Source organism: Ascaphus truei, chromosome 2 (assembly GCF_040206685.1).
Source record: "Ascaphus truei isolate aAscTru1 chromosome 2, aAscTru1.hap1, whole genome shotgun sequence".
Lineage (NCBI taxonomy): Eukaryota > Metazoa > Chordata > Amphibia > Anura > Ascaphidae > Ascaphus > Ascaphus truei.
In genome coordinates this window covers 41,704,804-41,715,068 of record NC_134484.1, presented here as the reverse complement: position 1 = coordinate 41,715,068, position 10,265 = coordinate 41,704,804, and positions in this window count along the sequence as shown.

Genomic DNA, 10,265 nt, shown 5'->3' with positions numbered 1-10,265 from the left:
TGGCCAAAGCATTGTAAGCCTGCGAGCCACGATAAGGCAGACACCTGTTCGCAACGCCTAACACTACCAGATAAAATACTAATATACCTCTATAAGGATTAAAATTCTCATTTACCTCTATTAGGAGGGAGAAAGATCCACATTGGATCTATATCCAGAAGAATGAAAAAGACCTGCATATCCTAAATATGAAAGACAGCCAAGGATCAAATAAGGTCTGAGGTTTTATAGCACGTGGGAAATGGGCAGATTATCTGGGCCAAGTGGTTCTGATCCGCCATCAAATTCTATGTACAAGCACAAATACGTCAGGTATAACCGTACACATCATAAAGCTTATTAAAGCACTAAAACAGGGTTTTTTAAAAAAAATTAAATAAAGTACTACAGATTATATTTTCTGAGCTTCGTGTGACTTTATCTCTTCTATATTTCTTGCTTACTTAAAGCTGCAGTTCAGGCTCCCGGTTTTTTTATTTTTTTATTTTTTTACTTTAATAGTTTCATTTGGGCAATCTCTACTTAGCTAAAAGAACTGCATAGCTGCCGGTCAATTCGTTCTCTGTCTATTGATCGGCAAAGTTTGGTGACATCTTTAGATCTGGGGAATGTAAATGGTTGCTATAGCAACAATTGGTCTTTCAAAGTTGTTGTTTTTTTTAAACAGAAAATGCTAAAATATTTTTTCTTACTACAGAACTGATTTATTAAAAAAAAAAACACATGCAGGATATTGCCTGAACTGCAGCTTTAAAGGAGCAATCCAAGCAATATCCTACATGTGGAGTTCTGTAGTGTTAGATAATAATTACTACTTTTTTTTATTTTACATTTCAATTCTAAATTACATTTTTAATGCGTTTTTATACACTGAGCATCTTTTGATTTCTATAGCAGGTTTAGCCCACCTCCCCAGCAGTGCAAGAGCTTTGTAACACTTTCCTGTTTGTGATAATTTGTTGCCAATGTTCCCAGCAGTTTGAGTTGCAAACTGTAACAATAGATAATGCTACCCTGAGTAATATAAGAATACATTGTAACTGCTGAGTTACACTGACAAGGATTGATTTGAAACTGAAAGGCAGCAATTAAGTGAATTTTGCTGATCGATCACGGGAGAACTAATCAATCGGTTGCTTAGGTAATTAATTTTCAATAAAGGTAATCAAAGGCTGCATATATTAAAACAACATACAAAAATAGTGGAGCAAAGGAGCACAGCACAAAGTCCATCCATGAGAAGGAAATAAATTCTGGGCAACTCCATGTAAAAAGTTAAAGGTGGTTTAATCAAAGTACAATGATGAAGAAAAAGCTAACACACCAACGCGTTTCATCCGATAGGGACTTTATCAAGGTGTAATTAGATATACTGTAATTAGTAATTAGATATACTGCACCCTTTATACTTACACAATTCGCGCCAAAACCTGCCGGTGCAGCATCATACCTGCACGTCTGGGGTCTGTCGCGCCGTTGTACCTCATCCGGAGACAGCCTGAGTGATCTGGCGCCCGGGATGACGTCATCACGACACGACACCACCCCAAGGTGAAACGCACGCATGCGTTACTTCCTGCCAGGCCATGGAGGTCACATGTATAAGCATAAACATAAAAACAAAGCAAACTTTATTGATACTAACAAAACAACAATGAATGGAAAGCAAAATATGTGAAACATTAAAAAAATACATATAAATACTTGATAAAAGTGCAAGAAAAATGTATATATATATATATAATACAACACAATAGAAAACTCATTAAGACATAATCTAATTCTGTGAATAAGGAAATATATACATACTTAAGACAAATTTTAATAATAAACATAGAAACTTATTTATAAAAGATTCCTAAGTGCAATAAATACTTACATAAATCTAATATGTTGTACTATATACAGGCATACCCCACATTAACGTACGCAATGGGACCAGAGCATGTATGTAAAGCGAAAATGTGCTTAAAGTGAAGCACTACCTTTTTCCCACTTATCGGTGCATGTACTGTACTGCAATCGTCATATACGTGCATAACTGATGTAAATAACGCGTTTGTAACAGGCTCTATAGTCTCCCCGCTTGCGCACACCTTCGGTACAGGTAGGGAGCCGGTATTGCCGTTCAGGATGTGCTTACTGGCGCATGCGTGAGCTGCCGTTTGCCTATTGAGCGAGATGTACTTACTCGCGAGTGTACTTAAAGTGAGTGTCCTTAAACCGGGGTATGCCTGTATAACTCATATAAGAGGGAATATGACCATATAACTAAACATGTGCTTAATAATAAAGTATAATAAATTATAAACAATAAACTTATATTATGAATAATATGGAACCTAGGAACTCTGGATCTACTTTGGATTTCCCTATGGGCAGGTAATGGGCTTTGGCCCCTACTGTTTACCCTTGACCCTATCTGGGATTATTGTGGGGCTAATATATCCAGACCATTGGATGCAGTGGTCAAGTGGACACTGCTAGGTCCGGTTGACCCTGGAATTTATGGATTGTTATATACCATCATGGGTTCCAGTTTGGCCGTCTTCATATGTATTTGTATATACTGCATGATACACACTTATATCTGAGCACCATGTTCCTACACATCCTTCAATATATTAAAGCAAAACGACAAAAGATGCATTTTTTTATCAACTGCTTGGATTGCCTCTTTAAACCAATTTGTGCTAACAAAAGTGGTATCTTTATCTAATTTCCTTTGCATTTCGTTAGATGTTTTGTAGATTGTGTAAGTGGCACTTTCAGATTGTGTATGACCGTAAGGACACGCGAGAAACTGCATCAAAATACAAATGAGTCTGTGGCACAGTGGCTTGCGTGGCCCTAGGCAGTAAATTGACTGGTTCTAGCACCTAATGCGTTTCTCCTTTTTTGTATGCTCGTTTTTTATTGAGGCCGCCCAATATAAGATATTGTGAGTTCCATTTGACAAAGGGCACCTGTAAAGGGGAAATAAGAGATACACTGTACCGACTTCCCCCCTGACCGCAGGACCGAGGCAGGGAAAGCTGGTAACTGCAGACCATAACGGACTCATGTTCAGCGTGGACACCTCTGACTCCACAGATATAAAAGGTTATTATGGGCATTCTCCATGTCTAATGAAGAAATGTAACGCAGAGAGCAACCACCCCCCTCCATCATTTTTATTACTCAACTACGGAGGGGGTATGATATCACAGAACAGGGTCACGCCTGCTACACCTCCAGGAAGCATTGGGAAAGTAGATATTCATCTAATTGTCCTGGCATAACGGCCAATAACCGGATGAAAGCTCCATAAGGGGACCTGAAACGTCGTCTTTCCGCTGTTCTTAGCTGTCACATTAAAGGAGAATTTCATTATGAACATGCGAGTAGAGCTCTACTTTGTACCTCTGCACTTTTGAAGAAATTGTTTGCCCGGGCTAACGGCGCCAGCAATGGAAAGGACGGTGACAACGGCGCACCGTAGCAGCGATCCTCTTAATCCGTGTGCTATCATTATTTCCCAAAGCAGACCAAAAAAAATAAAATCAGAGCTCAATCGTGGGCTGAAAAAAAAAAAATAACAACCGACAAGACAGAAACTGCTGTGTCTTCCAAAATATCACCCAATGCACTATGGGAATTCCGAGTCACCAAACCAAAAATAGCAAAGGCGACTAAAAGCTGAAATCAGAAGTGTTGTTCCTATGGTGCTGCACTCAGATTTGTGGCCTCCCAAGGTTCTTCTTAAGCACAGTCTCTGCGTAACACTTTTGTCCTTCACACCAACACGCTTTTAAATTGCTATTCAAGGCCCATCTGACAGTCGTTTACTAAAAACATCAGAGAGATCAAGATTGCACGGTTGGCAATTGTGTGGAAAGGGTGGTAAGTTAGAGCTTTTCATACCGAGAAAATGAAAAGTTTTTGAAGCTTAAGACTGAAGTAACAAGGGCCACCCTGGGCTGACGACTTCTATTGATATTTATATGGAGAGCCAGTGCATGATAAAGGAGGTAACTTTAAACCCATTCTGGCAAAAACCTTGGGAGAAGAATACCGGCGTCTTATGCAAATGCAGTGGTTGAAATGCAATTAGAAAGCAGTGATCCTGTGACTGGCTTCAGCATGGAATAATAATAATTATTATCCTTTATTTGTAAAATGCCAACCTATTCCGCAGCGCGGTACAGAGTGACGTCAATCACATAAACTGAACGACATACAGTACACGTGAGCACAGGCGAGCGCAAACAGGTACAGAAGGTGGTGAAGGGCGCTGATCCTGGGAGCTTACATTCCAGAGGGAATCGTTTTAGAAATAAATAAAATATACTTATGAAAAGCGCATCAATGCGTCCCAGCTGTGCTAATCAACAGATTGCTCTTTATGTAAGTACAGTGTAAGTCGTACATCTATGTTTGAAAAGTATATATATTTAATTCAATCTCAGGGAGACCCATAGCGCTGAACCGCGCTATTTTTTTTTAGCTCCGGGGATCCCCTGGTTTCTGAGATAATTACCAGTTTAGTTACTGATGTCATGGACATTTAAACCATCGTCCAATATGGTCTGCGTGATTTGGCGGCCATACTGATTTTCCTACAGGGAAGGAGAAAAAACAGCGGCTAATCCAGTGAGTATCTCGGGAGCAGGAGACTAACAGTGCTGGACCCCTGAAGATCCCCTGAAGAAGTCAGTTAATCTGATGAAACGTGTAGGGACAGTTGTGCAGTTGATCCTCCAATGCTGCTGGCAGACCTGTTGGTAAATCCTAGCCCGTTTGTACTTTGAATTTGATCGGGTGACGTCATTTGCAGTCCCGCCACATCTATCGTCCCCGGAGGGAACCAAAGTTCATCTGTTGGTGTGTGACCAGGGAGAGGAGTTGCGGTGAGCCCGATTTTCGTGAGTTCCTGTTTGACGGTGAACCACGAGGACAAGTTTGGACACGGTGAAGCCACGGAGCAGTGTAGCAGTGAAGCGGCGGTTGCTGATCCTTTGGAGCATGAGTATTATCTCATAACATGCTTTTTATCTATGTATGTTTGTGAGTTCATTTTATGAGCCTTTTTGGGAAATTAAATAATTTATTGCACAGTAATGCACTAGGAATCGGCGCTTTTTTCTCTTTTCTTTTTTTCTATGCAGGTGGTGAGGGAGGTCGTTGCACCCTCGTTGAAGAAGCTGCCTGTTTCCTGATAGTGCTTTATTTTTTCCCCTCAATTGGACATTGTTTTGGGACTCAAAAGGACAGCTTGTATTGTGCACCTATAGGAGGTTCAACAGCACTATATATGTTTTTGTATATATATTTTATATGGCTAGACATCTATTTGTCAGGTTTTATTAATGTTATTGGTTAATATATTCATGTAATCAATACTAATAATTTATATTATTCAATCCACCTTACTCTCTGACATCTCCACACAGGCGCAGATCTTCATTGTATGTATATATATATATACAGTGTTCGACAAATCACCCAAAAATCTACTCGCCCAACCAAAAAAATCTACTCGCCACCTAGTCCCGCCCCCAACCCCGCGCCCGTAGTCCCGCCCCAACCCTAGTCCCGCCCCCAACCCCGCTTCAAAATAAAATATATAAATAAAATACATTTAATAAATTCCTAGTCAGAACAACATTTGTTTTTGACATAAATATATTTATTGTATTACATTATACTACAATTAGTCCTTGTTATATGTGTTTGTGTGTGTGTAAATGTCGGATCTAGAAATAAAAGCCAGGTGTGAATGACTAGTTTCCTGAACCCCTTAACCAGTGTCTGGACGTCCCCGCTTCACAATATCTAAAGCAGCAATCCCGCCTGGGATCTTACCTGACCCGCAGTCCTCCAATGTCCAGGTACCGTCATTCCCGCAATGTTATGCATTGGAGGGGAGGTGTTCCTTACCTGTCTTCTGGGTTAGGGGGGGGGTTCCGATGTCTTCCGTGTGAAACTTGAGTCAGATCTGGAAGAAAGCAGTATAGGTTATTTCGGTGTAGTATAGGGCAGTTAAGATATATAGGGTAAATAAGATATCCAGATCCAGAGTGTGAGAGAGTGTGGGTGACAGAGAGAGAGAGAGAGAGAGAGAGAGAGAGAGAGAGAGAGAGAGAGAGAGAGAGAGAGAGAGAGAGAGTGTGGGTGACAGAGAGAGAGTGTGGGGGAGAGAGAGAGTGTGGGGGAGAGAGAGAGAGAGTGTGGGTGACAGAGAGAGAGAGTGTGGGTGACAGAGAGAGAGAGAGTGTGGGGGAGAGAGAGAGAGTGTGTGAGTGACAGAGAGAGAGAGTGTGGGGGAGAGAGAGAGTGTGGGCACCTAAACCGTACGCGGGGGATCCGCACGCCTTTCGCGGTTTTCTCAATCAATGTGAGATCCAGTTTGAGATGGCCCCGCAGTAGTATTCCACAGGTCGTAAGAAAGTGGCATATGTGTACAGCCTACACACAGGGAATGCGCTGGCATGGGCCTCCCTAATTTGGGAACTACAATCCAGAAATCACCCGCGTTTACGCGGCCTTTAGACGAGACTTTCGACAGGTCTTCGATACCCCGCACGCCAAGAAACTGCCTCTGACGCTTTGCTTGAGCTTTCTCAGGGACGTCGTTCTGTGGCCCAGTACGCCTTGGAGTTCAGGACCATAGCAGCTGAGACACGATGGGACCAGGAGGCTTTAGTCTTCTGGCGGGGCTTAACGGATTCTGTGAAACACTAGCTCACCTCACAACCCAGGCCAGGGCTTCTGGAGGAACTCATCTCCCAAGCCAATCGAGTGGATCAGTGCCTCCAGGTACGCCGCGCTCAGCGCCAGCATCCCCGATTTATGCCCTTCCGTGCTCCTTTTCCAAGATTCTCTCCAACCACAGGACCTGCCGTCTCCCCGCTGCCCGCAATGGAGGCTCCGGAGCCGATGCAACTTGGAGTCCAGCGTCCCTGGGCACCGATAGGACAAGCTCGCCAAGTCGGTGGGTTATGTTATTACTGCGGATCCTCCGAGCATCTGGTCCGTGAATGTCCACTACGCCCGGGAAACGACCAAACCCAGTGCGTACGAAGGGGCTCTCCCTGGGTGCTAAATCTCCTTGTCCCCTTTCCAGGAAGGAACTTCCCAAAAAGTTGACCATTCCCATCTCCCTCTCGGGTCCTACCTTCCGCACCTCTGCTGCGACATTCATCGATTCCGGCGCGGGCGGCAATTTCGTGGACCAAACCTTCTCTGAACAGAACCAGATTCCACTCGTTAGGAAGAAGTCTCCCGTTGCCTTGGTCGGAATCGACGACCGTCCGCTCACCCCGGCATACATTTCCTTGGAGACTTGCCCCCTCACCCTTTTCTCTCATTCCCACAAGGTGACCCTGGCCTTTGATGTAATCCATGCTCCTGGAACACCAGTCACCCTTGGCTTACCTTGGTTGCAGAAGCACAATTCTCACATCAACTGGACATCCAAAGATCCCATTATCTGGAGGTCAAGGTCAGAGGAGTCACCTCCAACAGCTGTACTTCCGCCTCATCTGCTGGCCAATACATCCAACCCTAAGGGAGATTTACCCGCTCCGTATACTGATTTTCTGGATGTCTTCAGCAAAACTCAATCCGAACTACTACCTCCTCACAGATCATATGATTATCCAATAGACTTGGTACCTGGATACATATTGCCCAAATCCAAATCCTATCCCCTCTCTCTACCTGAGACAGAAGCCATGAACGAATATATCCGCGAGAACCTGAAGCGGGGCTTTATACGGCATTCCAATTCGCCCACGGGGGCTGGATTCTTTTTCGTCAAGAAAAAGGACGGTACTCTCAGACCGTGTATAGATTACCGGGGACTCAACCGCATTACAGTGAAGAACCGTTACCCACTTCCACTCATCTCTGAACTCTTCGACAGACTTCAAGGTGCTAACCTGTTCTTCAAGCTTGACCTCGCGGGGCGTATACCTTATTCGCATCCGGGGGGGGGCGACGAATGGAAGACCGCCTTCATCACCCGTAGCGGCCACTACGAATATGTCGTGATGCTCTTCGGCTTATGCAACGCCCCGGCGTTTTTTCAGGACTTTATCAATGACATCTTTCGGGATGTCCTTAATCGTTTTTTAATTGTTTATCTGGATGACATCCTTATTTTTTCCAAGAATCTACAGGATCATATCATCCATACTAAGTTTGTTCTCTCCCGCCTCCGAGAGAACTGAGTTTTGCCAAGATGGAGAAATGTCTCTTTCACCAGTCTACCACCTCTTTTCTTGGGTATATTATTTCCAACACGGGATTGGCCATGGACACTGAGAAACTTAAAGCCGTAATAGATTGGCCGCAACCTGACTCCCTCAAGTCTATTCAGCGGTTCCTGGGCTTTTCCAATTATTACCGGAAATGTATTCGTAACTTCTCCACCATCATCGCTCCGATCACGGCACTGACCCAAAAAGGAGCCGATCCTTCGTCTTGGTCTCCTGAGGCAGTCACAGCTTTCGAAACATTGAAACAAGCATTTTTCTCAGCTCCCATCCTCCGACACTCGGCACCAATTTTTCATTCACCCTAGAGGTATACGCTTCGGACTGCGGGGCCGGCGCAGTCCTATCCCAGAGATTTTCTCCCCAGGATAAACTTCACCCTTGCGGTTTTTCTCTAAGAAGTTTTCCGCAGCTGAGAGGAACTATGATGTGGGCAATAGGGAACTTTTGGCCGTCAAGTTGGCCCTTCAGGAATGGAGGCATCTGTTCGAGGGGTCAAAAGAGCCGTTCACTATTCTCACGGACCACAAAAATCTTTTATACATCGAGAATGCCCGCCGCTTAGGTCCCCGCCAAGCCCGCTGGTCGTTATTTTTCTCCAGGTTTAATTTTATTTTGTCTTACGTTCCCGGCACCAAGAACGTCAAGGCGGATGCCCTCTCTAGACAATTTTCTTCTGAAGAGAGACCGGAGAAAACTACCGAGTCTATCCTTCCCAAGCAAAAGATCCTCGCGGTCACTACATTCAAGAATCTTGAGAAGATCATCAAGTCTCAAAGACACCTTCCTAGCGATCTTGAGATCCCGAAGGACACCTTATACGTAGAGGCCAAGTTTATTCCTGAGATTCTGGAATGGGGCATGCTTCCCGTTCGGCAGGACATCCGGGTTTCAAGAAGACTTTGGATCTCATCCGTCGCACCTTCTGGTGGCCCAATATGGCCAAATGCCATGCAATAAGATTCCTCGCCAGAGACCCCATGGTCTTCTTTTGCCCTTACCCATCCCGGAGCGGCCCTGGTCCCACATATCCATGGACTTTATTGTCGAATTGCCTAGGTCGAATGGCATGAACACCATTCTAGTAGTGGTGGATCGGTTTTCCAAGATGGCACATTTTATCCCTCTCAAAGGATTACCCTCCTCACCCGCCCTAGCCGATATTTTCTCCAAATAAATTTTCCGGATCCATGGCATACCCACATCCATCGTATCGGATCGTGGCTCTCAATTCATTTCCAGATTCTGGAGGACCTTCACCAGAAGACTGGGCATTGCTTCCTCCTTCTCTTCGGGATATCACCCTCAGTGTAATGGACAGACCGAGAGGATTAATCAATCTCTCGAGAAGTATTTAAGGTGCTTCGTCTCTGACTCCCAGGATGACTGGGCGGAATTACTTTCCTGAGCTGAGTAGGCCTTTAATTCCTCCAGGAATTAATCCACTGGTGAGACACCTTTCTTTATTAATTACGGCTTTCACCCGGCTCGCCTACCTATTTCCAATATCTCTTCTGGAGTTCCAGCTGTGGATGAACACATCTCCCTCCTACAGGACTCTTGGGCTAGAATTCAATCGGCACTTCAAAAGGCCTCCCTGTCTTCTAAAATTCAGGCTGACCGTCGTTGCCGACCTGCACCCCACTACAAACCAGGGGACAAGGCTTGGTTGTCTACTAAAAATATCCACCTCAAGACCCCTTCCCCTAAATTGGCACCTAGGTTTCTGGCCTTCCGTCTTCAATTACCTCAAAGCATGAGAATTCCTAATGTTTTTTACATATCTCTTCTCAAGCCGTTCATTTCCAGTCCTCTCTTTCCGGACCACACTCTGAGACCAGACCCAGTTATCATACAGGGCAACGAAGAGTATGAGGTCCAAGCCATACTGGATTCCCGCCTCTCGAGAGGTAAGGTTCAATTCTTGGTCCATTGGAAGGGCTTTGGACCCGAAGAGAGATCATGGGTATCTCTTAAAGACATTCATGCACCTGGGCTTCTCAAACG